Raw genomic sequence first — 25,013 nt, 5'->3', positions numbered from 1 at the left:
TTTGATGCACATGTGCTTATACAAGGGTGTTTCTATCTTTGCTAAAGAGATAAAACTAGAGTGAGAAAAGGATGGAGAGAAGCTACCAGTTCATCTCTGGAGTGCAGATATGACTTGAGATGTCACAAATTCTAGTTTTGTCTATTTTGAAAAGTATTTTGCATAAAAAATGAGGATGTTGTTGAGTGGAGACAACCCTTGAATTCTCCAATTCTTATTGGAGCTAATCAGGCATAAAGATCATGTTAAGGGTCTAAAGGATAGTCATAACTAGGGAGACATTATCCCTTATTTAGTTTCAACTATATTCAAAGTGTGTAGCTTCAAAGGGAAACCTCATGTCTTGCCATACCAAATGCCTTTGAAAGTAGGAATTGCTGAGTTCTTATGTTAGGTTGGAGGACTTGAAGATAAGGAATTGGTGGGAAGATCTAAGAGAACCATCTTTCCATCTAGGGGAGTTTTTTAATAGTTTAGATAGAAAGTATGACCCTCTAGTTGATATCAAGTTTTGGGGGGATGAGATAAATAAGTTGATGGCACATTCTATCAGGATTATACAAACCTTGACTGAAAACAAGGAAGCATTGATAAAAGCATAGCAAGATTAGGCCAAGGAGGCTAAGAGGATAATTGCAAATAGGGTTGTTATTAGTCTAGGGAAGTACACCCTCCAAAGAAAGTCCAGGTATGTAGTTGCTAGAAATGTGGGAGCACATCATGTGCCACTCTATAAAATATAACATTCAAAAAGTCCACCATTACTGCCACTGGTAAAAATTAAGAAATTGGAGGAAGGATCCTCATCAAAAGTAGAAGAGTATTTTGCATCCCAAACCCCTATCCATTTTGACAGTAAATGCTCATTAAGGGAGCAATTGAAATAGATAGGGGGTCAAAATGATTATTAACAACATCAAAAGGAGAGGAGGGAATACTTGAAGAACCTCCAATGCCACTCTTAATCCTCACTATTGAATATTTTAAAGGGAAAGAGATGGATCTTGTTGTATAATAGGCTGTGAATAGATTTTTGGATGATGATGAATTTGTAAAATCTAGGGCCTTTATCTAATTTTTGTGGAGATGTAATATATAAATTTTTGAGGCAAAGTGCAAAAAGAAAAAGGCAAAGCAACCTAAGAAATGAGACTCTGAGATAAAAGAAGAGATTAAAGCTAAGTTAATGCAGAGTTTGTAGTTAGATAACTCCTGAAGGGGGAAGGAAATTACTAAGAGATTCAAGCATATTTCTACTTCCAAAGTGGAACATTGCTAATGCAATTAGTTTTGATATAATAAGGAAGGAGAAGGAAATAAAGTTCAATATAGAAGAAGTAGTGAAAGAAGCCCATAAAGGGGTCAAATACAACAATGATCACAAGGCCCTAGTGATATGGTCTATCTAGAAGAGGGATAAGTCAAGAATCTAGGAAGCTTTAGATGTCAAGCACACAAGAAGCCTAGTTGTAAATAGAGTGGGGGATGTAGATAGTGAAAATGTCACTTGCATAAATAAAGAGATGGATGATTTTGGTGTGGAAGTAGCTATGAAAGATAAAAATAAATTTCTTGAGCTGAATGCTAAATTTGAGAAAGTTTTAGAAGCTTATGATGAGAGGGGAAGGAAAATAAGTGAAATGGATTAAATAATTTCAAACTTATAGAAGAAAAAAGGTGAGAGAAAGGCAGGGGAAGATCCCAACTAGCTCTTAAATTACATCCTCCCCTGCTTTCGTACTTTCTACTATACCTCTTGTGGAGATCTCAAATACACATTAGCATCAAGATTCCTACACTGCAGAGGAGTAGAATGAAGAAAAGACAAAAATCATGGAATTTCATATAGAGTTGAGTATAAAACATGAAAATAAGATAAGGGACACAATTTTTTTTTTTGGTGGTTAGAATAAATTAGCCTCTTTTCTATTTAGAAATGTTAACATTAGCAAATGTTTGGAAAGAATTATAGAGCAATGAGACTACCTTGAGGAAAATTTTGAATAAATGGATAAGTAGGGAGGATAAAATTACTGCTCTATGTTTTACTATCATTGATAAACCTAATGATCAGATTGAGAAAATAATAACCAAGCAAGTGACCAACTAAATTTAGATTAAAAAAGAGATATGTTACAAAGGAAGTTGAGAATATGTTTCTCTAAATATCTTAGTAGGAATTTTGATCTTTTCCCTCATGTGCTAAAAGGCTTAGGCATTATAAAAGATAAGGAGGAATGAGGAAGTAAATTAAAAGAAATAATGAGTATTAGAATGAATGATGTTGTTAATAAAGAAAATTATAATTGGTTTGCACAGACTATTGAGGAGGTTGTAAATGTCTAGATATTATTTGATTCATTCTAGTAAGATTTTGAAGAAATAAAGAAGTTGGGAAAATATATTTTGAAGAAAGAAAATGAAATTCTTAGTTTTAGCTAGCTAGATGACACAATTTTTAGCAGGTGGATGGTAGAGTATTCTTTAGCCTCACAACTACTACAGGTGGCATTGGAGGATAAGATTTTTGATAAATCAATAGCTATAGAAGAACTACATTTTGTTGACAATGTTGTTCAAACAACTGATGAAATAACAAAAGAATTGAGCTTACAAATATCTTAGTGTTAGAATTAAACCACAGATAGAATTAACAATTACATGCAAATATAACCAATAACAAAAAATAATAGATCACACAAAAAAGAACACATGGCACCAAGATTTAATGTGGTTCACCTAATCCCTAGGCTACATCTAGCAAACAACAAGTCTGATATTATTATGATCTAGTGATTACAACCTAATAACAATTTGTAATCCCTTATAGCTCAATATTGTTGCAAGAACCAATTTTTGCATCACAACTATGAAACAATCCCTAACCCTAAGCTCTTTTATACAAGTATTTTTACTACTTTAGGGTTATAATTAATAATTACATGTTAGCCCAAAATCACAATAAAATAGGGCCCAAATTTTTTTCCTTCGAGGAAATGCCTCGAGAACTAAAGAATTTATGAAGTATGTACAATACTTTATTGATCAGTCACCACAATCTAACAATCTCCCACTTGGGGACTGATTAGGCTCCACACTAAACAAAAATCTCCCACTTGGAGATTGACCCTATAGCTAGGTTGCTACTCTATGAGGCTCCTACTAGATCAAACCACCCTAGAATCTACTATTCTTTTATTCATGTTCAGTCGAGAAGAAAAATCAAAGCTGAAGAGGATTTCAACTTCTCTCTTATTACTACCTTTGTCAACATATCTATTGGATTGTCATTTTTATGTATCTTCTCCAACTTTAACTATCCATCCTCCAAAACTAATTGAATGAAATGGTACTATAATTGTATGTGTTTGGTCTTTGAATGCAGAGCTAAATTCTTTGCAAGATGAATGGCACTTTGACTATCTATAAACAAATAATTATCCTTCTGAGGGTGTCCCAATTCTTCCAAGAAGTACTGAAGCCATATCATCTCCTTGGATACATATATAGTAGCTACATACTCTACCTCTGTAGTGGATAAAACATTAACCTTCTATAACCTAGAGACCCAGCTCATAGCTGCCCCACCAATAGTAAAGACATAACTTGTAGTACTTCACCTAGTATCAATATCCCCTACCAAATCTGAGTCAACATAGCCCTATAAATTAGTAGTAGAGCCCCCAAAGTGTAAACATTTATTAGATGTTCCTCTCAAATATCTGAGAATCCATTTGATGACATTCCAATGCTCAATTCTTGGATGACTCATATACGTGCTAACGACTCCTACTACATGTGCAATATCTAGCCTAGTACATACCATAGCATACAACAAGCTTCCTATAGTTGAAGCATAGGGTACCTTGGACATCTTATCCTCCTCTTCTTGTGTCTTAGGATACATATCCTTAGTCAACTTCAAATGACCAAGTAAAGGTGTGCTGACAGCTTTAGCATTCTCCATAGAGAAATGTTGCAACACCTACTCAACATAATCAGCTTGAGATAGCATAAATTTTTTGTTCTTCCTATCTCTACAAATCTTCATACCAAGGATTTTTTTTTCTGCCCCAAAATCCTTCATAGCAAATGCATGTGCTAACTAGCATTTTTAGCCCCTTAATATGATCCATGTTAGACCCAGCTGCAAGCATATAATCAACATATAAACATCAAATAATGTAGTTGTCATCATTCAAACTCTTAAAATAAATACAATGATCTGAATGACACCTGCGATATCCATGCTCATGCATAAAACTATCAAATTTTAGATACCATTGCCGAGGTGCCTATTTCAAGCCATATAAACTTTTCTTCAATTTGCACACTAAGTTCTCCTTACCTTTGACCTCAGAACCTTGTGGTTGAGCCATATATATCTCTTCATCCAAATCACCATAAAATAAGGTTGTTTTAACATCAAGATACTCTAAATGCAACAATACAGATAGAAGTCATCAAAATCAATGCCTTTTTGCTATGCAAATCCTTTCACAACTAACCTGGCTTTAAATCTTTTCTTACCTCCTTCCTCTTCTTTCAACCTGTAAATCCACTTATTCTATAAAGCTCTTTTACCTACAGGAAACTTCTATAAATCCCATGCCTTATTCTTCAACAAAGAGTCCATTTTTTCTTTCATTATAGACTCCCACTAAATATTAGTATCCACCTGCACAACTTCATCATAACATTCAAGTTCACCAACATCAGTAAGTAAAATTGAATACAAAGAGGGAGATAATATTTTTGGAGGTCTAATTGGCCTTGTTGACCATCTAAAATTCACTGGTGTGTGTGGTATTTTTTTTTGTGGTTGTTGCACATCATGAGGAATGGCTGGAACATCAGCTTGTGGAGTATCATCCAACACTACATAATCATCTTCTTTCTTCTCATGTTGCTGCAACAGATCTTTGTACAACACTTTCTCATTGAATACGACATCCCTGCTTCTGAAAATTTTATGATTTTCAAAATCCCAAAGCCTATAACCAAATTCATTAATGCCATATCCAAAAAATACACATTTCTTTGACTTAGCTTCCAACTTGGTTCTATTTTAAGAATCTATGTGAGAAAATGCTTCATAGCCGAAGCTTTTGAGAAAAGAATAACTCACCTTCTTACCAGTCCATGCTTCCTCTAGAATACCATAGCCCAAAGGAGTAGAGGGACATTTATTAATCAAATATACAATAGTATTGACAACCTCGTCCCACACGTGAGGGCAACCCATCATGCAACCTCATGCTCCTTGCACACTCCATTATAGTCCTGTTCATGTGTTCAACCACTCCATATTCCTATGGAGTCCTTGGAACAATTTTTTGCCTATGAATAACATTTGTGGAGAAATAATCTTCAAATTCATGACTGCAATACTCACCACCATTATCAGATCTGAGACATTTTAATTTCTTACCAATCTCATTTTCAACCAAGAATTTCCATTTCTTAAAAGTTTGAAATACATTAGATTTCTATGTAAGGAAATAAACCCATACTTTTCTAGTTGCATAATCAATAAATGTAACATAATAATGAGAGCCACCAAGGGAAGATACCTAAGCTGATCCCCATACATCTGTATGCACAAGCTCTAATTTCTCTTTTTTGTTTTCCTTCTTAGTCTTTACAAAACTCATTCTCTTTTGTTTTCCATATGCACAAATTTCACTGAAATCCATATTAACACATTTCAGACCTAGTAAAACTTTCTTTGAATGAAGTAATTTTATACATTTCTCACTCATGTGCCCAAGTCTGTTGTGCCATAACACTGTATCAAAATTTATAGCAACTATTTTTTCTCCTTGCTCAACTGTAGCAACTATTCTTGAACATTCATTTTTCTTTCAAATAATTAAAGTAGAAGGAACAATATGACTTGTACAAAGATATAAGGTGCCTACTTTCACACCTTTTTCTATTAAAAGGGAACCTTTTGAAACCTTCCAATTTTTATCATTAAAAGTAACTACGCAACCCTCATCACTAAGTTGCCTTGCTAAAATTAAATTCCTACTTAGCCTTGGAACATGTCTTACCTCATGTAGTAGCCAATGATTCCCATTCTGCAACTTAATCTTAACTTTTCCCTTTCCAACAATTTGACAGGGTTCATTATCCCCCAAATAAATAAGCCCAAAATCCCCTTGGATATAATCAATGAAATAACCTCTATGAGGTTAGCATGAAATGAAGCACCAAAATCTAAAACCCATGAATCATCAACACTTTTTAAAGACAGAAGCAAAGCATCCTCTTCAGATTTGTTACTTACCACATTTTCCTCCTTCTCTCCATTTGGTTTATCTCCTTCATTTTTCTTTTGATTCCAACAATCTTTCCTTTTATGCCCTAGTTTCCCATAGTACTAGTAGTCATTCGGTCCTCTCGATTGAGACCTCCTCCCCTTTGACTTTCCTCTTTACATCCTCTCCCAGTCATTCTGCCCCTACTTTGTGCATTCGAAGCACTTCCTAATATAAATCCACCTGAGGATTTTTTACAAGTTTCCTCACTCAAAATAACATCAATCACATCTTAAAATAACATCTATCACATCAACATATTTTAAGGTACTAGATCCAAGAACAAAATTACTCATAGCCATTACCAAGCTATTCCAACTTTCAGGCAAAGAACACAAAATCAAGAGAGCCCTAATTTCTTCTTCAAAATTGATACCCACAGAAGATAATTGACTAGTAATAGTATTAAACTCATTTAAATGATTTTCAATAGATCCACCTTCTACCATTTTCATATTAAATAAACACTTCATGAGAAATACCTTGTTTGAAGTAGAGGGCTTTTCATAAAGTGTCGCTAGGGTTTTCATCAACTCTTCTGTTGTCTTTGCTTTTGTAATATTAAATGCCATTGATGGTGCCAAGCATAATCAAATGCTTCCAAGTGCCTTTCTATCTAAAAGAACCCATTCATCATTTGACAAAGATCCCTGATTCTTGGCTTTGCCTTCCAACAACTTCCATAAATCCTTCTCATAATGATAGTCTTCCATTTGCATATTCCATAACTAGAAGTTCTACCCATTAAACCTATCAACCCTCAGCTTACCCTTGTCTGGCATCATGTCCACTCAATTGTGAGACTTCCACTTAATAGTGAGACTTTCCTACAGAGGATAGCTGAAAAAATAACCTCGCTTTGATACCACTTATTTGGATTAAACCACAGACAAAAATAAAAATTACATGCAAATATAACCAATAACAAAAAATAATAGATCACATAGAAAAGAACACATGGCACCAAGATTTAATGTGGTTCACCCAATCCCTAGGCTACGCCCACCAAAAAATAAGTCTGATATTATTACGATCCAGTGATTACAACCTGATTACAATTTGTAATCCCTTACAACTCAATACTTCCACAAGAACCAATTTTCACATCAAAACAATGAAACAATCCCTAACCCTAAGCTCTTTTATACAAGTATTTTTACCGCTTCAAGGTCATAATTAATAATTACATGTTAGCCCAAAATCCCAATAAAATACGACCCAAATGTTTTTTCAAGGTGATGCCCCAAACTCCAAAGAATTTATGAAGTATGTATAGTACTTTCCTAATCAATCACCACAATCTAACACTCAAGGAAATAAAAGCCAAGATAGTAGTTATAGATGAGACAAACCCTCAACCAACACAAGGAGTTAGAGACATAACACTAGAGTTGGTTGAGGAAAAAGATAATCAATTATTTACTATAGATGCTAAAGAATCAGATCAAAACATAGTGGAAGAAGAGATGGTGGCCCCACAACTTGAAGAACAACATAAAGATTAAGATAAATCATCGAATGTTATGGAGAAACAAGAAACAAACAAAATAGAATAGGCCCCACCACCAAGAAATGAATGAAAAAATCCATTATGTTTCCAAGCAAAAAGGCCACAAATGTTTTGAGTTTTTTCTTATAGTGAGGAAAGTGACTTTTTGTCTTGTATGCAATCTCTTGTTTTAAGGACAACTACCCTTTTCCCTCTAGACCTAAAGCTTGTTGCAACTCATGCTATATAAGCAAGTTCCCAATGCTAGAGGAGAGGTCCAAGATTCATTTTGCTAAATAAGGTTTTCTTCAAGTTTTGAGTTGGTCCATGCATACTTTAATTTTTTTCCAAAATTGAATAAAGAATTAACAATTGCAGGTATATTTGAGTTATTTATTGATAGGGATGGTCATTGAATTGTATACAATTTCAAAGAAGTTAATATCAAATGCATAAAGCTAGTTGTTCATCCCAGATATTTTCTCTTCTTTTCTCTCTATCTTGTTCTCTAAGATTTAATGGAAAATTTTATTAAATTTTAGTTGTACTTCATTTTGGATTATATTTTAGTTTTCTCTTTGCTAATAATCTAATGGGTCATGTAAATTCTTAATGTAAATTGAAAGAACTTTATGATTTTCATTGAAAATTATGATAAGATCTAGAAATGAATATTGATAATCTTTACACAAAGTGTTAAGATAAGATCCAAAAGTAAATGTCTAATTCCTATGAGTTTATAGCTCAATAGATAAGGCACTTGTTACTCTCTAAAGTTGATCTAATTGGAATGTCTTATGTTGTGCAAAAAAAATTCAAATAAATCAATTTTATAATTCTTTGTTATTAATTTTTTTTGAAATGTTAGCCTGTACTTGATTCATGGAGTTTTGGGATCTGATAAAGTATTCATTTGTCATCTCTTTTGTTGTAATAGAATTAGAAGAAGTAGGGATAAACCATCTATTGTTTTGGAATTCATGTTGAGTTTGAAGCTTTAATGAAGTAAGGAGTGAATTCCTAGGTATACCTGCGTGAATCTTGCAGACTTCAAAGTGGAGAAGACATCAAAATCTTGTCGATTAGTCCTTGAGGTTTATATTTCAGAATTACAATCATGGTCTATAGCTAATTCCTAGGTTTTTCTAATCATCTAAAAGGTTGTTGAAATTATATCAAATTAGAAGCCAACAAAATGATAAATCTACTGGGGAATATGTGAAGAAATTCATTATTGAAAGTACTAGAATCTTTGGTATAGTTTGTGCATTTTTAGTCATGTTTACTATTGTGTTTTTCCAATCTAAGTCAACCAAAAAAATGGTGACTCTACCAGGGAATGCTTATATTGGTTTATTTTAATAGACAAGCCTTGAAAATCTATAAAATCCTAATACAATAGGAATTATATGATGTGGGTCTTGTCCAAGTAGTGCCTTGTCTCCATGAAAAAGTTTTTTATTTTACAAAGGTGCATCATGACAAAAGTTCTTGTGTCATATCTATAGTCAAACATTATGTTCTTGTGTTGTTTTCTATCTTCTAGCCATATTAAAATTTTCCCCCTTAAGTGGGTGGCAACTTAGTCAAAGGTTTAATAGCTAGTGCTCTATATTTGAAGTGTTTTTTAAAATGGTAGATAGGAGAAAAAGCACAAGAGATTACACAAAGGCCAATATAGAGATCCCATTATACACAAAACTACCTCATGTGGGTAAGAAGAATCAACCCAAGAAGAAAGGTGATCCTAATCACACTTGGAAACCTAGAGAAAATAGCTCATCCCAATCCCAATATCATCATGTGGTAGATAGAGAATCTTCATCCTTAAATTATGAGTTTGAGAATACTAGGCTTTTAAGTGAAATTTTCAATACCCCATTGCTAGAAGAAATAATCTTCCAGGATAAAACCATCTCTTCTGTAGGAGATACCATTTTTAAATCGAATGTGTCTAAAGAAGTAAACCATAGGTGGGGGTATAAGAATAACTTTAATGTTGGGGAAAATATAGGTCAAGTTCCATATATTGAAAGAAATCTCATAGACCTAGATGATCTAGTAGATTTAGAAACCACTTCTACAAACCCTAATGAATTCTTGTCAGAAATTGAGACATTAAAGAAGAAGGGTGCTAAGCAAAATACCAAAATAATTTTTGAGTGTATAAAAGTTCATTCTATGGATAAATTCCCTAAGGTGAAAGGTATGGAGGATGTTGAGGAGGACGTATTGGATGACTCTCTGGGTCTCTCAAACATTAAGGATAGTGAAGGGATGCACTCAAAGGATAAGGTGGATGTGCCTAAAAGAAAAGGAAAGCGTAAGGGATCTCATTCTAAAATCTTTATGAAAGCTTCTTTGAAAACCCCAAAGAAAAAGGCTAGTGCTCCTCTAAGTAGGAAATAAACGATGAAAATGGTGGATTTAGATGAGAAATTCTTTGAGGAGGATGATTTTATGGTCACAGGCACTAAGGATGTAGGCTATATGAAGAAGAAAATAGCAAAGGGGGTAGACAAGAGGAAAAGGAAAATACTGGCCTTAAAGATTAGAAAGTCCCTTGTGCCTAAAAAGTAGGTCAAAGTTGTTATCTCATCTAATGACTATGAAGATGATGGAGATGAAATGGAAACTGACATAGATGAGGAGGGTACTAGTAAGGCCACCATGTCTTCTAGGAGGAACCAGAAAGTTGAGAAAGGTGATGGAAAAGGTATTAAGGACTCAAACTCCATAAAGGATCTTATCAAAGACCAGTATGGGGATGATTCTCTTAACATGGAACCTAAACTAGATGTAGCTCCCTCTCAAGTTGTTCCTACAAATGCTACTAGTGATACCCTAGCCCCTTTCAAGGAGAGGAAATTGGTACGAAAGAATATGAGCATGAATACAGTGAGGTTGGGGATAGCTAGGGAAAAGATTGTCCTCAAGGTTGGTGAGGTTGAACTAGGTAAAGTGGAACTCTAGGAGTTGATTGATCCTTCTATGATAATTCTTAGTGATTATAGTAAGGATGAAATATATACTTTCTTAATAATGCCAAAAATAGTCTTTTAGATAACTTTGGGTCCATTAAATGGCTATTTCACCAATTTATGGATTTAAAAGATAGAATGAGATCACTAGAGGGAATGATTGATGGACATAAAACTCATGTTGATGCTGAAAGAGAGGATCCTAGCTTGGGTTCCTTGGTTGATATGGAGGCTTTCTATAGGCTAGAGGCAATGGTGCTAGAGCTAGACACTGTGATTAATAGCATTGAGAGTAACATAAAAAATATTACTGATTAAAGTTATAGAATCCTAAAAGTCTCCAATGATCATGTCAAAATATTGATTAATAAGTTGGAAGAAAGCCCTGGGGAGAAAGCTTTTGTCATTGCCTCTAAGGATCAAGGTGCTATGATAGAAAATAATGAAGGGACTAGGAAGAGGATTAGAGCTAGTATGAGGAAAATGGCAGTGGGGGCCTCTTCAAACATCAATCAAATTAAAGAAGGCATAGAGAAGATGGACGGTTTGGAGGATCAGGATGTAGATTTGATAAAAAAATGGATTAATCCCATATGTTGTCCTTCTATCTCTGGCTTTTTATGTATGTTTTTTCTATTTTTGGTTAGTGGTTAGTGGTTGGTATGCTATCCTTTGTAGTTATCTTTTGTTTTGTTCTTATTTATATTCTTTGATGGTCTACTTTGTATCTTTGGCTAAATGTCATATCTTTAAGGTTCTATACAGGGTTTTAGGGGCCCTTTAAAACCTAATTTTCTAATTAAAAATATAAAATTTCCCTATAAAAGGATGCGATCCTATTAGGAGCTATATAAATTTTTTCTTTACATATGAGTCCCTATTTAGAGACTTAGAATCTTTGTCAGAAGATTCCAACCTAGTTAGGAGCTCACGAGAAGTCAACTAAACCCACAGTCACAATTGCTTAAAAAATGTTCTCACGAAACAATTTAAGGTAACATATCCAAGAAAATGTGCTGAATATTTTTTTTAATCTTTCCAATAAACTTCCTTTTAGTCTCCATGACATCACCAACATCAATCTCTACTCTAACTTAGCAAAATTTTCATCTAATTTCACATCACATTACATATGATACTTTGAAAATCAAGGAAACATATTTCATTTATACCAAGTCCTAATAACCAATTGAGTTAGCCTCAATACTTCCAAAATGTACAATGAATAATATAGGACCATCATAAGATATTACAATTAATTTCTATTTTCTACAATACACATTACATCAATGATATAACACATACAACCTCTAAGGAACAACCCACACATTACCCTTCATGATTCTTCACAAAATGAAAACAAAATTCCACCATCTCAAACATATCATCATGAAAATGTCTCTAAAAAAAATCCAATCCCACTAAACAAGCTTTAACTCCATCGAAATGATATAATACAAACAATAATATGCGATTTCTTATATACTGGCTTGCAACTAGTCCTCTACAAAACTTTTGTAACTCATGGAAAACTACATAGTTATCTCCAAAAAGAGAGGCATAACAAATATAAACATCCAAGAACATACTACTCACCCCATTGAATGTAAATTTTCAACCATGAACCACAATGAAGAAAGCTTTCTTTGCTATTCTATCTAAACTATCCAAAAAGTAAATATTTTGGCATCAATAAAAAATCAAGTCATGCATGCAACACATAAGCAATTAATTATATCCAAAAAATACTATAAATATTCCTTATCATCCATTCCAACAATTTCATACAAAAATATTCTTGTGATTCTTTCTGATCTATTTAATTGCCCACATGCATGGAAGAAACATAAAACTTCTAATAAAGGGTAGCTATTTTAATAAGTCAATTAATGACTTTGTTTATTCTTTTTCTTGTGAATTCTTGTATATATTAAATAAGGTTTTTCAAATTTCCAAGAAGTGTGCAAGCTCAACTATCATGTCCTAGAGATGACAAGTTTTGTAATTTTTTTCTGGTTGCGAAGATTGTAATTTTTATGTGAAGTTACAAGTGGGATAACACATCATTCTCTGCTGGCGACTCTATGCCCATTGAATTTCTTAATGCCACTTATCTTAGGATTAGAAAGAAAGAATCCCCTTTACATTTCTAGGAATGTTGGTTATTTTCCCCCTATTTTAATAAGTCAATTAATGACTTTGTTTATTCTTTTTCTTGTGAATTCTTGTATATATTAAATAAGGTTTTTCAAATTTCCAAGAAGTGTGCAAGCTCAACTATCATGTCCTAGAGATGACAAGTTTTGTAATTTTTTTCTGGTTGCGAAGATTGTAATTTTTATGTGAAGTTACAAGTGGGATAACACATCATTCTCTGCTGGCGACTCTATGCCCATTGAATTTCTTAATGCCACTTATCTTAGGATTAGAAAGAAAGAATCCCCTTTACATTTCTAGGAATGTTGGTTATTTTCCCCCTTACTCATCCCATCATAGATAAATGATTTGAGAAAAAAATGACGAACTAGATTCTTTCATAGTGGGTTAATATGTTAGATTTGAAACTAATTGTTGTGTTGTATGAATTTCTCTATTTCACATGAGACATATTTTTTGTCCTTTTCAAAATAGAAAAACCTTCTTGTTATAAGCCTATTTCACTATTTTGTAGGATTCCTTTTTTTCCACTTGTGAAATAGAGAGTTTCACTCAATTTTTCCATGTGTTCTCCTTCTTTGGATTGATAGGTGTGGTGGGCCCAAGAAAATTCCATGTGGTATGGGATAACCTTCATGTTAACCCATTTTTCTATTTTGTAGAAGGTCATTTTCATCTTGCTAGCTTGTGAAACCTTTTGCTAGTTCTTCCACCATTAGTGGAAACTTTGCCAACCATGAGCTTTTAAGGATTTAATCATCAATGGTTGTATTTTAGTCTATCATTGGGAGATATTTTGCCGCATCTAAGTCATTTATTCAAATTTGAAGATCTTCATCAATGATTCATCTTTTTTTTTTCTAGCATATCAAATTGATGGAGTGCAAGGCAGGATAATCCCCAAAGGAGATGTTCTAGCCACCAAAAAATAACCACACATCAAAAACACAATATAAAAGCAAGATATGTTAACAAATCAAAACACTTTATTCATAAATATAACTATTTACATGCAATGTGCCAAGCTATAAGGCCTTACTAGTTATGGTAAAATACAATAGTAATTATAATAATAGTTGTGCAAGATCCCTCAAGATCTAATCCAAACACTAATCCTAGCTAGTCCAGATCCACACCCTGGTAGAAACCTCCAAGGAAATCTTAACTTGTGCTCGCAAGCCCAACAAGCAATCTCCTAGTTTACCAAGCCTCAACTACTAGCCCTTTAAAGTTCACTCCTTCACTTCATCCTCTTCTCCAAGATGGATGGAAATATTCTCACTCACTCCTTTGACTGAATGAATTCCTAAAGACTCCACAAAACTCCTTAATTATACCCAACTAAGCCACAAGTTGGCCCACTTCATTACAAATTAAATGAAATCTAAACATTAAATATATGTTGAACCATAAGTCAGCCTCCAATAGATATTAAATACCAAAACACCATAAAAGGCTTAGAACACAAATTAAATGCACATAAGAGAGATAATCAAGACCCAAATAGGTCCATACAAACTACCAGATTGATCCACATCATGATCATACACTACATGCATTAAATGCTTGTAGTCGATCAAGAAAACTCACAAGAACTCTAGTCGGATCTAAAACACTACTAAGAAACCAAAACATGCTGAGAAACCAATACATGCCAAGCCACAAAAAATGCTGAGCTCCAATAATGACCAAGCCGCTTCAATGATTGAGCTCCTCAGCCAAAACTATACCCATTAGTGACTGAGCACAACTATTAGGTGACTGAGTCCACAACTCCAAACCAAAATATCTCCAACATTTAAGATTTCTAAAAACCCTAGAATGCTCCTACATCAGACACCCCAGGTTTGAAAAGGTATTCTCAATAGTTGGAATAAAATCTTTTGGGATTCAACACATAAATCCCAAACTAGTTCTTGACATACATGTCCTCAAAGTCCTCAACTTGTATAGTCTTTTCCTTGTTCCACTTCTTCTTCTTAAGATACATCCTTGGTGTGCTATAGGTCTACTATCCACACTGATCTCTAACCCTCTCAGAATTTGCTAACTCAACTTGGCTACCAATACTCAAGTTCCTTCTATTGAGCTCTTCATTCTGCAAAGGAATCATGAAATGCTTCCTACCACCTTTCTCAATTGTAAACACATTCTTGACATAATCATGCATATCCCTACAATCATACTACCAAGTTCTACCAAGCAACACATGAAAACTATTCATATGCACAATATCACACAACACTTGATCCTTATACTACTCAATCTATAAATTAACAAGGCACTAATCCTTTACTTCCAAATCATGCCCACCTTGCAACCATCCAATATTATAAGGAAAAGGATGTCTCCTTCTCTTCAAACCAAGTTTTTGAACCATCTCCTTAGCAACAAGGTTATCACCACTACCATCATCCACAATCACCTTGCAAACTTTACCACTAGACTTACAACAAGTCCTAAAAGAATTAGTCCTATGAAAAGATTCCATTGTACTTTGACCAATTAACACTCACAAAGCTACCAAAATCTCTCCTTGCTTACATTGATCATCTTGGACTTCAACCTCATTCACAACAACTCTCCTACCATGAGGAATTTCAAAAGATCTATACCTTGCTTCACCAAATTTGAATCAAGAACCTCTAAAATCACCTCCACATGTACTTCTCTTTTGATCAATAGGTTTTGGTACTAAGCTAGCTTTTCTTTTGATAATTCTCTATGTCCAAACATAATAGTCAATTTGTAGAACTCCTTGGTATAGTATTTCATAGTCACATCCTTTTGCTTCAAATTTTGCTACCTCTTAAACAACTCAAGTTCTTAATTAGTAGGAATGAACTTAGCCTTCAACTTAGTTAAATAAACCTACATCTAGTGATCTTCATTTCACCTTCCTTTTCTCTATCTCTTTGCAGTTCTTTCCACCAAAGAGCAGCATGTACCTTCAACTTAGTTTGTGCCAATCTCACTTAGAGTAGATCTCTAATATCCTCTAGCTTAAAGTAGTCTTTTAATTCACTAATCCAATCAATCAAGTCTTCAGGAGTCAAAGTACATGAGAAATTAGAAATCTCCATCTTATGCTTCATCCTCAACTGAGATCTAGGTCTAGAAAACTAACCAACCCTAGTTCCAATAGGTCTCTCCACACAATCAATTCTATCCTCACCACTCGATCCAACAATTTCAAAGTCTTCAACAACTTACTCATAACCATCTTTAGTGACCACATAATGAGGTGAACCACCTAAATCACTCACAATTTCAGCAATCATGTCACTCTTCATCAACACCATCTTAGATCTGATACTGGCTTTAACCTCCTTCATTTCAGATCTAAAATCTACTTTAACCTTCTCTGAGATTCTTTCTTCTACAACATCACTGAGATCTTTAGTTTCTCTAGGGTCCAATATTATATGAGACATCTTCTAAGATTTCTACAAAACCTAAAGCAATAGATTCACAAATCTAGAAGATCAATCAACTCCACTAGATCAACCTTCACTTCTAGCCTTCACCCAAGTCTTGGTGCAAACTGCCTCAACATTGGTGCTCTATCTACACATCTAGGAAAACCTTCACTCTGATACCACCTAATGGAGTGAAAAGTAGGATAATTCACCAAAGGAGATGTCCTAGCCCCTAGAAAATAACCAAACAATAGAAACACAAAAAAAAGATTTGATACCAAATCACAACACTTTATTCATAAATATAATTGTTTACATGCAATGTACTAGACTATAAGGCCTTCCTAGTTACAACCAAATATAACAACTACAATAATAGTTGTACAAGATCCCTCAAGATACAATCCAAACAATAATCCTAGCTATTCTAGATCTACACCCTAGTAGAAACCTTCAAGGAAATATTAATTTGTGCTTGCAAGCCCACCAAGCAATCTCCTAGTTTACCAAGCCTCAACTATGAGCCCTTCCAAGTTTGCTCCTACACTTCATCCTCTTCTCTAAGCTAGATGACAATCTTTTGACTCACTCCTCTAGTTGAATGAATGGCTAAAGACTCCACAAGACCCCTTAATTATACCCAACTAAGCCACAAGTTGGCTTAGTTCATTACAAATTAAATTAAATTTGAACATTAAATATATGTTGAGCCACAAGTCAACCTCCAATAGCTATTAAATACCAAAACACCATAAAAGGCTTACAACACAAATTAAATGCACATAGGAGAGATAAACAAGACCCAAATAGGTCCACACAAACTCCTAGATTGATCCAAGTTACCATCACACATTACATGCAATAAATGCTTCAACTTGATTGAGAAAACCCACAACAACTCCAATTGACACCAAAACACTACCGAGTGTCAGCAAACTCCCAAACATTGCCAAGCAACCAACACATGCCAAGAAACTGACACATGCCGAGCCACAAAATATGGCAAGCTCCAACAATGACTGAGCCCCTTTAATGACAGAGCTCCTCAACCACAACTATAACCATCAGCAACTGAGCACCACTATTTTGTGATTGAGTCCATAGCACCAAGCCAAAGTACCTCCAACATGTGGTATTACTAAAAAACCCTAGGATGCTCTTGCATCACAAATCATTTTCCATGTAGGTAAACTCTATAGGTGCACATAGGTGTGTTAACACTTCATTTTATCCCTTCTTATCTTTTATGACAACATGATCTAATTCTTAGTGGCCACAACACATTTCTAATGTTAGTTATTTAATGTTGAGAAACTTTTTGGGCCTTGTACCCATGATTCTAGTGCACTCCATGCATGTTTATTGCTTGCAAAGATCTAAATTTGTTAGATTTGATCTTTCTATCAAATGGATGCATTCAGTTGGCTCTTTTCAATCACTTCCAAGATCAAGTTACATCAAATATTAGATTTCATTTTGATGTTTCTCTATTGATCCTCTATAATCTAATTCCATTATGGTTGGGATTTGAACTCTTTAAAAGACAATATTTTGTAAATATTCTATGATCTTGTCTATTTACATTTTAGTTAGTAGTCATTTTTGATCCCCATAGTTTGTTGTCTATTAGTGTCAAACACTTAGCCATTTATTTAGCAACATTGGTTGCTCATCACTACAACTGAGCCATCCTATTAAGGCTGAATAATGTATTTAGAATTGTTCATATTTTAGTTAAGGTTGAGAAATTATTATTATTGAACAATTCTATGGTCACCGAGTGCTCCTATACATGCCAAGTAAGATAGAAGTTAGTTTGTGCCGAGAAAAATAGAGTTAGTGCACACGAGTTATATAGTGAATGCTGAGCATTTAGAAGCCAAGGGACAACATGAAGAACTAGTCATGACCAAGTGTTATATTGTTCAAGTTTCGAGTGAACCAGTTTTGATAGATTAGTTTGGAATTGTACAAACATTAAGGTAAGTAGTTTTTGGATAACTTATTACATATTTTAATAATCAAGGATTAATTGAAGGAATGATTATATGTTATGAGTTGGATCATTAATCCCTATTCAAGGTGTTTAATCAATCAAAAGAATGGAAAGTTTAAGTAGTAAAAGGGAGAAATTTGGATCATTGATCTCTAGAACCTTCTCTATTTGGTTATATAGGGGGGAATCTAAACCCTAATTTCATGAGAGAAGAGATGTGAATAGTGTATGCATGAGAAGTGAAGTTTGGATGCCTGAGAAGAGTTTGAAGGTGAAGCAAGGAAGAAGTGACTAAGAAGAGTAGTGAAGTATAGAACAAAGTTATACCAGATTAGAGAAAGATCAAATAGTAGACACAGGAGATCCATAATCAAGCATTAAAGTTCTAATCAAAGGATCACATACTAAAAAGCCTTAAATGAGTAAATTAGAGTAAATCTCCTAATAGAGTGGTCATAACAGGCCTATTTACATCTCTTAATAGAGTGCTTACTTTGTTCTAAGTTTTGAATCCTTTAATCAAGGTAGACTAAATAAGTCTTGTAAGCTCTCTCACAAGATAGATCACTAGAAGTGATTACAGTTGTAGCCCTAATAGGAAAACTTTATTACTATAGTAGTGAGATTTTTGGGTCTCAACCCCACCCCAGTTTTACCTTCATCTTGGAGGGTTTTTGGGTAACCAAACCTTTGTGTTATGTGTTGATCATTTACATTAATGTTTGTGATTGTGATCAATTGATTAGATCTATTACATAATTGCAATATATGTTTATGTGATTTGTGATATTGATGAGATAGGGGTTAGTGGTGAAAGTTATGTATGTGTGAAAACCTAACCTATTGGGAGCACACATAAACAATAAAATATTAGTTGTATATGTATACCAAATTTAAGTAAATCAAAATACAAGTAATTCTATTTGAGTTTTAAAACTTAATGCAACTGAAAGACAAGAGTTCCCATGCAACCTCAGAGCAACTCAACAAGGGTACCCACAAGAGGCCTTATTGGTGTGCTCTAGTTGGAGGGATGTGGATGTGCTCTCCCAAACACAATGGTTGAATCCCAAGATGATTGAAATGAAGTGCAAGATGCATAAAGCTAACTAGATGTGAGGATAATGCTTCAAACAATGGTTATAGATGCAACCATGATCAAAGCATTCAAGGATGGTGAATATGGATGCAAGAAAATAAACTAAGTTAACCATGCAAATAAAATGAAGCCAAAAACTACCAAAGGTTAGCAAAATGCTTAAAACTACTAAGAGCTCTAGTATATTACTAGCATGATAACACCGAAAATGAGGGAGATGAAAAATGATTGATATAGGGGCTCTATTTATAGGCTTGAGGGAGACCTTGAGGAGGTGGCATCTATGTGGCATACACATAGGAACCACAAGGGATATGTATGGGCTAAGGGGACAAACCATACAAAGGTCAACATAAGTATTTTTATGATTAAGATGGCTCAAGGTGTGCTCACACATTGGTGAGCAACCCTGGAGAAAGCAACGAGGGACAAAGGTTTAAGAGGCTTTTGGAGGAATTAATGAAAGGGGGTCTTTCTTGGCATTTGAGTTCCTCACACATGTGTGAGTAAATACATAGGGGCTAAAAGGTGTTTAGGAGGGTATTTAGGATAATAAAGTGGGATTAACTAGTGGGTAGGCTTAGAATGATGATAGTGATGGGTGGTAGGCTAGGTTTTAGGTGTGATTAGGATTCAATTAAATAGGATTAAATTTAATCATAGAATTATAGGATTTAATAAAGTGGAGGGAAATTAAACTAATTAGAATTTATTTAAAATGGAATTTATGGAGCACTATGCATTAGATAAATTTAACACATTAGGGGGAAATATTAAAATTAAATTTAAATACATTAGGGATGAGAGCCTATTTAATTAAATAAGTAAAAGAATATGAAAAATATAATTAATTAACAAATATCAATTATAGCATCAAAGGAAATATTAATAAATTAACATAATGTTTAGGACAATTTTAAATGTCTACAAGTTATTAGTTTGGTAATTATTTATAAGGTTAAAAGTTTTATAGATCTTTATCCCCCCCCCCCAGTATCTCACTTTTCGAATAGAATTCCAAAAATTGTAATGAGAGCTTGTTCTCTTAGTAGAAGTCTAACCACTTGAGAGACAAGATCTTGGAGATGGAGGCCTAAAAGTTGGGAACAATTATTGAAAAATAGAAGCTTGAGATATAACTTATACTACAACAACTTGAATTAGAGAGGAAAAACATTGAGGGAATCCCTAAAGAAAAGAAAATATTTAGCAATCATGTAGAATGATACACAATATTAGGAAGACATTGAAGGTTTAAATGATGACAAAAATTCCAGTAAGAGTGATGCCATAATAGAAGATTTATTGGAAAAGAAAAACACATTGAATGAAGAGATAATAGCACTAAAGAGACAACATTAAATTCAATCAATGAGATTGTATGAAGGGAATGGACTAAAAAAGAAAGATGAAGAGAAAAAAAATTGTATATCTACGAGGCTTGATGAAAAAATAAATAAATTGCAAAGGCCTACACAAAATCAGTTTGACATGGCTAACAAGCTACTCCTTACAACTCAAGAGTTCAATAGAAAGGATGTGGAGATTGCTAATCTAAAATCTGAGAATGAGCATATGAAGAATGAATTGAAACATGAAAATAAATTCATTAAAAGGTTGAAAAAACTTAAAGAATCTATGAGATACTATGAAGAGATGATAATATAACAAAGAAGACCCCATGACACATCTAGAATTGGCTATACCAAGTAACTATCATCTTCTAAAGAAGGAGAATCATCAAAGAGTGGATAAAAAAGAAATTCAAAGCCAAAGAACAAACCTACATGCTATAATTGTGGAAAGCTAGGTCATACAACAAACATTTGTAGAAGTAAGATTGGTATGCAAAACTCCAAGCCTAAATTTATTGGTAATTATGTTAGTTGCAAAAATTAAGGACATCAAGCACATGATTGTAGATCTAAAGCTTGAAAAACACCAGTTGCACCTAAATTTGAAGAATATTTCTACAATCATCATAAGTATGGACATAGAGCTCAAGAATGTAGATCCAAGGCTAAACTTAACTGGAATCCTAAGAAGCAAGAAAATGAACCTAAGCAAGAAAAAAAAATCAATTGGGATTACAACACATGGCACAATTGTTAGTTATGTGTTGAGTATGGTCATCTTGTAGTAAATTGCATCAAGACTCATTTTAGAGGATAAACCAAGAATTGGATGAATGAAATTTTAGTTTGTTATAGTTGTCACAAGATTGGACATGTGAGAAAGAACTACAACACCTGAGCACCAACACCTAACAATGAACAACATAAAAGAAAAGACAAAGTTGATGTATAATTGACAAGAATGAGATGAATCAAACATGGAGAAAGAAGGAAGAAGGCAACACCAATAAAAATTGTGATATTGAGAACACCCAATCCAATGGATCAAGTGATTGCACTACATCAGACTAAGAAAAGAAGGTATGTGAGTGACAATATTTTAAATGATTTATCATACATAAGTTCCTAAGATGTGATGAGGTGAAGTCCATATCCACATGAGATAAGATGGATGAGGATAGTTGTAAAGTGTGAACTAAGAAAGTGCACATACACCAAGTTGAAGCATAATTGATGCCAAGCATCAGTATTGAAGTTTGTAGTGACTGAGTCAAAATGTTGACTGAGTTGTGATTATGAACTGAAATGATGTTGAGACTGAGTTGGTATATTGACCAAGCTAGTGAATGAAGAATGAACACATATTTGTTTTTGAATGCTGAGGCAATTGTCATACACTATGTGTTTACCTACTACATGTACAAAATAATAAATGCAAGGGTATTTAAACTGCTTGAGGGTATATAGTGAATTTTATATTCATTTCTTCTCTCACCCAACTAGTTTGAGTTTGTAGAGTGATTCCAAGCAATTTGTGAGAAGTTTGCAAAGATCTTGTGCATGACATCGACAATAGTGAGCAAAAGTAAGTAAAGTTTGAGAAGCTTATTTAAACCAAGTTTGGTTGTTTTCTAAAATTGTTTTAAAGTTCCAAAACCCTAGTTTGAAATGGCATCTACTTTGTCTATGTGTGGAAAAGAAGCATTGAAGGATAGTGATGCACAAATTGTGAGAAATGATGCATGTGCCTCACCTAAGTTCAAAGGCTTATCCTAAGATCATGATGATTGGTGAAACATCTAGCACATTGTCACTAATTCCTCTATGTGTTATCATGGAACAAAACATGAAATCCTATTATGTGCAAGATAGGAGAAATTAGAATTTTTTGATTAAGGAATGCCTATGACAAGCTATACAAAAATGGAGTTCTAAAGGAAAAGAACATGGTAATTGCTGTGAAAGGGCTTGCTCATGCCCTACCATTCCCAAAAGTTTTAAAGATTGAATGGATCAAGATAGTTTTGAGTCAAATTCATGATATAAAGTTATGACTAGAAAATAGGATAGTAAAAATAACCAAATCAATCATTCAACAAGTCACTAACTATCCTACCCTCATGTGATGCCCAACTAGGAATGTAATAGAAAAATAGATAAAGGAAAAATGGGCTGGTCAAGGGATGTCATTTGATGACATTGATGATCCTATTATAAAGTTAGCAGTCATGGTGATTTATCATAGATTCTACTAGTCAAGCTGATTGAATAGTGTACCTTGCATAGCTATTGATTTAGGCTACAAGATTGTCAAGAAGGACTACAAATATGATCTGGTTGAGTTATAGTTGATCTAACTAGTAGAGAATTTGGGATCCTTAAGGAAAGTGAAGAGCACTTCATGTAAGTTTGGCTCACATTTTTTGTGCATATTCTTTGATGTGCAAACTATATTTCCCACCATTGGTGAAGTAGTATGGGACAAATCCAGGCCTGTAACTGAGCATATTAATGGTTACATTGATCAAATGGGTTAGAATTTTGAAATAATTTTGGATGGTTATTTTGATGAGTTTAAGATAAAGATGAAAAAAAAGATGAGAATCCCAAAGTCAATGGTGGATCAATATTATGATCACATTTTTTTAATGGTGGCTATTGACTACACCTATGCTCAAAAAGTTATGTTGAGGGTTTCATTGCTAATGCCTATGCAATATGAAGTCAATATTGATGAAGTGTCTACAATAATTACAACATTATTTTTAGAAGAAATAGGTAATTTTTTTGAGCCATTAGACACATACAAAATTTCTAAGATACAAATGGTGATGCAGACCAATGTTCCAAAGATGGATTGAAATAGAAAGAAAATGATTGATGATTTGGAGGGAAAATTTGGTGAGGTACCCTTGCAAATAAAATAAGGTAAAGGGGAAGATGAAGAGAAAAAATAAGAAGATGAAGAAAATGAATCCAAGGGAAAAGAATTAGTGGTTGTTGAGCCTCAAGCACCAAAAGGCAAGAAGATGGTAATTGTTGATCCTAAGGTCAAAAGAAGCTTGAAGAAAGTGGTTACTCTACTTACTTCTCAAAGAAGAGTCATCATATAAGGATAAAAGAAAACATCTCATGTAGCTTCCAAGCCCAAGAAAATAACTATAAAGATTACCAAGCCAAAAAAGGGAAAGTCTCCTAAGAAAAAGAAACTAGAGTCTAAAGAGATTGAACAAGGTCAAAAGAAAAAACTAAGGAGGAAGTTGATTGTGAAGCCTAATGATGTAGAGGAGGATGATGAAAGAGAAAGAACCAAATTAGATGATCTAAGAAAATTTTAGATTGTACCTAGGTAGTCTCCTTAAGATATTGAAAAGGTATGCGAAAACATTCTAAGTTTAATAGGACTTTTTGGATTTAAACAAGTAAAATATGATTCTTTAGATAAAGGTGATAATGAAAAGTAGAATAAGCAGTACTGGATATGATGATAAATTTTAAGTATACTCTTATACAGCTAGGGAAAACATTTCTAGAAGAGTTATATAATAAACTAGATTCAAAATGGAAATGGGCATTGTCTACTAAGAGAAAAATAAGAAAAATAACTTTAGCCCAAACAATGTTAGATTTAGGGAAGACACATATGTCTATAGCTCTAAGGGATTATGAAAAGAAGTTTGTGCCCAAGACAAGGACTTACAAAATTTTGAGAAATAAGATTGAGGACGTAGTTCAAGAAAGCAAGTTGGTATAGAAGAAAGTATTTGGACAGCTAGCACCAACTACAAAAGAAGTAGAGAAAAAAGACAAAAAAATAGAGTTGGCACCAACTACAAAAGAAGTAGAGAAAAAAGACAAGAAAATAGAGTTGGATAATACAAAGGATCTATATAGCGATGCTAAATAGTTTATAGAGATTGTAGAAATGATGATTCAAGATAAGGTAAACAAGATAGATACAGTCACCATTAAGGATGAAACCCCTAAAGTGACTCAATCATTAATCTAGCCAAAAGATTTAGTGTCTCCCAAGTCAAAACATTGAGATTGAGCTCTAAAATATATCAAAGATATGTTGATTGATACATCCAATCCAGTATTAGTGAAAATTAAAGAATATCCTAAGCTTGGAGAGCAAGGAACAGAGCAACAAGTAACTGTAACAATTACTAAAACCCCTATTGTTCTTGTTGA

Source organism: Cupressus sempervirens, chromosome 3 (genome assembly GCF_028749045.1).
Source record: "Cupressus sempervirens isolate cs-2001-9-10 chromosome 3, ASM2874904v1, whole genome shotgun sequence".
Lineage (NCBI taxonomy): Eukaryota > Viridiplantae > Streptophyta > Pinopsida > Cupressales > Cupressaceae > Cupressus > Cupressus sempervirens.
Note: the sequence above shows the minus strand (reverse complement) of the source record.